Source organism: Equus przewalskii, chromosome 14, assembly GCF_037783145.1.
Source record: "Equus przewalskii isolate Varuska chromosome 14, EquPr2, whole genome shotgun sequence".
Lineage (NCBI taxonomy): Eukaryota > Metazoa > Chordata > Mammalia > Perissodactyla > Equidae > Equus > Equus przewalskii.
This window is the reverse complement of record NC_091844.1, coordinates 39137080-39143626: the sequence shown is the minus strand read 5'-3', so window position 1 is coordinate 39143626 and position 6547 is coordinate 39137080.

Here is a 6547-nt window from a genome sequence, read left to right as displayed (position 1 = left end):
AAAATACATGCTTTTGGTCTTTATTGGTCAAACCAACCAGGTCATGGCTGGATGTTCCTTTCAATCTGTGTCGAACAGATACTGTTCCTCTCACAATGGAGTATGGGCAGCATGAGAATAAATGGTACCCTCTGAAAAGGAAATCTTTTAGCTTGAGCCAATTTTAATAGGAATTCAAATTCTGAGACCTACAGATTTATTTATTCCAGTGCTTTAGGGGCTATGGTCCTTCTGGATTCTCAGCTGTAAGAAAATATTTATTTTGAAATTGAGCAGACTTATAGAAAAATCCCCTACTGGGTACTAGTTTCTAAACTATTTGTGATTCCAAAGTTTTTGCCATTCTTGATTGTGTCTGTACATAGATTTTAGCATAGTTATCATTGGAATACATTGATTCAATATTCTACCTTCTGAATTTAATTGGTTTCACATACACATTTCTATATATTGACATGGTATATATACTTCTTATCGTAAGTAGTTGTGTAGTATCCCCTGTAGCTCAGCTGTCACAGTTTGCTTAGTTATTCCTCCTTGTGGGCCATTTTGTTTGTTGGTTTAGTCATTCATTCATGGTAAAATTATCCAGGCCTTGTACTCCTTCTCAGCATATAAACACGAAAGTTAGAGCTCCTGCTCTCAAGGAATGCATAGTCCAGGAGAGACAGATGTGGAAAACAAGTGTAATACTGTTTTTCCTAAAGCGCAGGATGAACCCCATTTTTCCACGAATATCTACCGGGCCCTAGTGCTTTCTTGAGGGGTTATACATTCCCTCCCTCACTGACACAGAAGCAAGCCCAGGACAAGCTTCCTTTTTCCTGGGGCTGTGAGCATCAGCATTATGAGGGAGAAGTGCTGAGTCAGGCAGAGGCTGCATGTGAATACGTTGATTCCATATCCTACCTTCTGAATTTAATTGGTTTCACATACACATTTCTATATATTGACATAATATATATCCTTCTTTTTGTAAGTAGATCAGTAATATCCCATGTAGCTGAGGGTAATCAAGGGTGATGGGTATTGAGTTTCCTAGGACCAGGGGTCTCCTAATGTACTGATGCTGCCACAACTGAGGGGCATTTGGAATTTGGATAGGACAGTGGACAGGCTCTGAGTTCAGAAGTGGAGGTTGTAGTAATTCTCTAGGCCAGCCTCCAATCACCTGTGGAGGCCAGATCCTGACAGGTTCAAACAGGGCTGTCAAGGGCAACAGGAGACATGGTTTTGTCGTCACACAGTTCTCCTTGGCAGGAGGCATGGGTATGGCAGACATGATAGGCATCTCCCAGCTTGGTGATTGGTTGTGGGAGCGGTAAGAGGAATTAAGATTGTTTGGGTGTGTTTTTGTAGGATGTAAGATAGCTGAGAATCTTCTCCAAGAAAGGTTGCTCAAAACACAGGTTACTCAGTTATATTCGAATTTCAGATTAATAATGAATAGTTGTTTTAGTATAATTTTGTCCCCAATATTGCAACCATATAGAGTTGCTCCCTTTGAGAGAAAGTAGATAAGTTAGGGAAGGATGCAGGAAGCCAGAGGGATTCTCCTTTTCTCTGAAATCAGGTCAGCTGTAAAGAGTTAGAAGGGAGGTGGGAAGCAGGAGTTTTGAGGAGAAAACTAGAGCTTGCTACAGCTGTTGAAGGCCATGGATGGGGAGGTGGCCAGGGCTGTCTGGATGCTTAGAGTGGGAGTGAGGCATCCAATAGGGGTGAGGACTCAGGCTTTGGAAACACACTGCCCAGGTCTATACCTCTCCCTAACTTTGTGGTCTTGGGCAATTTACTTACCCTCTCTGCTCTTCAGTTTCCTCATCTCTAAAATGGGTTCCCTAACAGGACCTTCTTTGTGGGATCCTTGTGCTGATTAGTTGAGGTGGGTGATGTAGTTAAAGCACCGGTGAGGGTACCTGGCCCATGTTAAATTACAGTGCATAAATCTTCATGGCTGTGTGCTTTTCTCAAGCCATTTTCTGAAGGAGAGAAAGTGGATAGCTGACTTGTTTTATTTGTGTTTCTAGTTGGAAAATTAATTTGAATTTTTAGAAATATCAGGCAGCTGAATTTTAATGAACACAAAATTGAAATAATTTTTCTTACCAAAAGTAATACCTGTTCATTGCAGAAGTTTTTAAAAATATAGATCAGCACAAATAAAATTAAAATCACCTGTAATTTCATCAGCTATGGGGAAACACTTAATGTTAGTCATTTTCATATATATACATATATATATGTATATATACTCTTCTTACATATAAAAATATTTATTTTATGGCGTTGTGTGGTACTCATTGTTTTTCACTTCACAATATATCCTGAACATTCTCTGAGTCACAACTGATCTTCTCCAACATATCTTAATGGCTGCATATTATATCAATGCACTGAATTTTTTAAAAAAAATCAATCTCCTTTATAGAATAGGTTTGGAGTTTTAAGACACAAATTAGTCACACAATGCTTCTTGGTAATCCACATTTACTAAAACCCCATATGTATCTTTTTTATTTCAAAAGCAATATTTTGAAAAATAGGATAAGATGATCTTACTGCCCTAACACAGCTAATTTTGGCTCGTCGTCTGTCAATGTTGCTCTGTGCGCACGCACGTGTGTGTTTAGGTTAGTTCTAGTTGCTGATGTAGTTGAACTGTGTTACCTGGATACCTCTTGGAGAACCTGAGGTCATCTTGGCCTGAGGCATTAATATTTAACAGACCTGAGATTGATGGATTGACGATAGCAAAATTACTTCAATCCACCTAGGCTTCTATCTGTTGATAGAATAGCAAGGCTGTTCCTGTTCTACAGGCCAGAAAGCAAGGGCTTCTGGAGGAAGCAGCTGAAAGCAGATGCGGCCTCTAAAATCTGGAGTTAGGGACGGGCTCCTCCATTGGGTCTTTCACCTTTGTTCTCAGACAAATGTCTCTTGATTGGCTGCTGAAGGGTCAGGTTGCCTCTACTCCTCTTCTTTAACTAAAATCTTGAGCTCTCATAGAAATAAATAGAAAGACTGGCAGAGACAAACCCGTTTTGGTTAGGCAAGACTGTAGTTTGGAAGCTCTTGTCTTAGATGAAGCATTCAGCGTGCATTACAGAGAATTAATCTGTCAGATACACACATTGACTGCATGTTCTGCGGAATCGATTGAATCGGTCTGTGTCATTCCTCAGTGACCTCTGGCAGCTGTTCCTCTTGGCCTTTGGCTTCTGTTAGAGGAAGGTATGGTAGCAGCATCTTCTCTGCCACAGATGGCTGGGTTTGTAATCTGCAGGTTTATATATAAAATAACATCAACTGTGGGATATGGGCCAACACCTTACTTGACATCAGCGGCATGGTTTTTCATTTTCATGAAGATAGTTCAGAACACAGACATCTCTCTAATCACAGGAGTAAATCGTTAGGAAAAAACAACCTGAAAAATAGCTGCTAAGACGTTTAGACAATTAAAGTTACTTCCACCTGCTCAGGTCATATTCTGTACCAGGCACTTTTCATGTGTGTTACTTTATTTAAACCTCAGAGAATAGATATTGTTAGAATTGTCAGAAATTAATTCACTCAGTCACAGGTCACTGTCTAGCCCCTCCCCACCTCTCTCTGGCTGAACTGCTCTGCTTTCTGAACTCTGCAGTCCTATTCACTTCCCTGCAGCCAGACTAGCTCCTTGCTTTTCCTCATCAAGTTCACTTACCATCTCTGAGTGTTTGCGCCTGCTGTTCCCTCTGTCCCAGAAATCCACATGACTCCTTCCCTCACATCCATAGGGTCTTGATTCAGTTATCACATTCTCAGTATGGCCTTGTCAAGAAAGATATTACTGATTCTACTTAAAATTGTACCCCCTGCCCCCTCTGTTTTTCTCCATAGCGTTTATCACCACTTAAGATGACAAGTTTTACTTATTCATTTTGTTTATTGGTAGTCTCCCCTACTAGAAGGTGAATTCCATGAGAGTAGGGACTTTTGTCTGTTTTGCTCTATCCCGGATGCCTAGAACAGTGCCTGGCACAGAGAAGGCTCAACAAATATTTGTTGAGTGAATGAAAAGTCACTCAGCTAGTAAATGATAGAGGCAAAGATTCAAAAGTCGGGTCTCCTGATTTGAAGACTGGTTCTCTTTTCTCAACTCCATGGTGACTCTGGAAAGAAAAAGGATTTTCTTTCAAAAGCTAACATGGAAAAGTGTTAATGGAAGGGAAGGTGAAAACCTGGTCAATAATCCTTCCATAATATTTGATAGGTCTGATCTTTAGTAAAGTATCATGAACCAATTGAAATTCTGCATTTAAAGAAAGATTTGGAGAGCTCAGAGAAGCCAGAATGATTGAATGGGTTCTAAACTGGTATGTGAGAGAAGGTTAAGAGTTGGGGCTATTGAATTGGTAAAGGAGAAAGCTAAGGGGTCACAAATGACTTCGGCGTTTGGAAGGTTAAAATGAGATCCCAAACCAATTGTTGGTCATTTCTACTGAGGACGCAGCAAGATGAAATGGGCCTCTGTTAAAGAGAAGAAAGATGTTGTTGACTCTAAAAATGTCTGAACCTGTAAGGTGTGAAGCCTGCATTATGGAGGAGTGCAGTAATAAGTAGTTAATAGCAGCTGTCTGTTAACTCATCCATTCATTCACCTAACAAGCATTCTTATAGTGTTTTACTGTGTACCATCAAGGGTTCCAGAACTGCTGTCTTTGGGTATACAGCAGTGAATAAGTAAGACACACAGAGTCTCATCATGAGGCTAGCAAATGCTTTAGATGAGGTAGCCAGATTTCTGGAGATCTCCACCAGTTCTCAGTTCTCTAAATATGTGTGTGTGTGTGTGTGTGTTATAGATATAATTTTAAATTTTATTTAGTTTCCTGAGATCACAGAAGTTCAAAATTCAAAAGGTATAAAAGTCTCCACCCCCGTCCCCAGCCACCAATTCTCCACCTCAGAAGCAACCAATGTGAAGTTTCTTGTGTTTCTTTTCAGAGACAGTCTATCACTACACAAGCAAACGTGTATTGATTTTCTTCCCCTTCCCTCCTCTCCCCCAACCTCCCACCACCTGTTTTTTTACACAGTTACCTGCATTTTTCACTTTACAATATATTACAGCACTCTCTCCCTATCAGTATACACATCTTCCTGTTCCTTTTCAAAGGCTGCGTGGTATTCCATTGTATAGTGAACCATAATTTATTTTATTCATCTCCCTCTAATGGACACTTGTGTCTAATCTTTTGTTAATACAAACAATAATGTATTGAATTTTCTTGAAGACACAATTTTCCACATATGTATATATCAATAGAGTAAATTTCTGGTTACATTGTTGGATTAAAGGGTATGTATATTTGTCCTTTATTTTTACTGTTTTTTAAAATTGTGGTAAAAAACACATATAAAATTCACTGTCTTAACTATTTTTAAGTGCACTCTTCAGCAGCGTTAGGTATACTTACAATGTTGTGAATGTACATATGGCATTTTGACAAATATTGCCAAATTGCCCTCCATGGTGATTGCATCTATTTATGTTTTCACCAGCAGTGTGTGAGAAAGGGCCCTTCATGTAGATGGTACTGAAAAGCAGAGTGCCTGTGATTAATTGGGAGACAGTGTAGCAGAGAAGAAAGGGCACAGTTTCTGGAATTTAATCCTAGACGTGATGCTTACCAGCTGTGTGCTCGTGGGCATTACTTAATTCCTTTGGGTTTTATTTCATCATATCGAATACTAATCTCATAGAGGGTAAGGATTCAAAGGGCCTCGAATAAGGGACAGCCATATAGCAGGCACTCAATAAATGATAGCCACGAGCTATCATTATAAGCTAGGTCCTTCACCAATCAGTCTACAAGTACAAATTACTTAACATCTCTGAGAGCTAATTTTCTCATTTGTAAAATGAGGGGGTTTAAATAATAGAAGATTGGTTACCCAAATTGTGGCCTATTAGCTCATTGGAATACGATGTAGCTATTAAAATGATCACAGTGTTTTGAGAGGCAGTGTAGCATAGTGGTCGAGCAGATAGACTCCAAAGCCAGATCTCCTGGGTTGATTCCTGCTGTTGCTACTTAGCAGCTGTGTAGCCCTGGGTTAGATCTTTGACAGCTGTCTTAGTCAGTTTGGGTTGCTATAACAAAGTACTATGGACTGGGTAGCTTATAAACAACAGAATTTTATTTCTTACAGTTCTAGAGGCTGGAGGTCGGAGATGAGGGTGCCGGCATGGTCAGATTCTGGTGAAAGCCCTCTTCCAGGTTGCAGACTGTCTACTTCTTGAATCTTCATGTGGTGGAAAGAGATCTAGCTAGCTCTCTGGCCTCTTCTTATAAGGGCACTAATCCCACGCATGAGGGCTCCACCGTTATGACCTAATCACATCCCAAAGGCCCTACCTCCAAATACTATCATCCTGGAATTGGAGTTTCAACATGTGAATTTTGAAAAGACATAAACATTCAGTGCATAGCAAAATCTCTGTGTTTCAGTTTACTCATCTGTAAAATGGGGTAATAATAATACCTATTTGGGAGAGTAA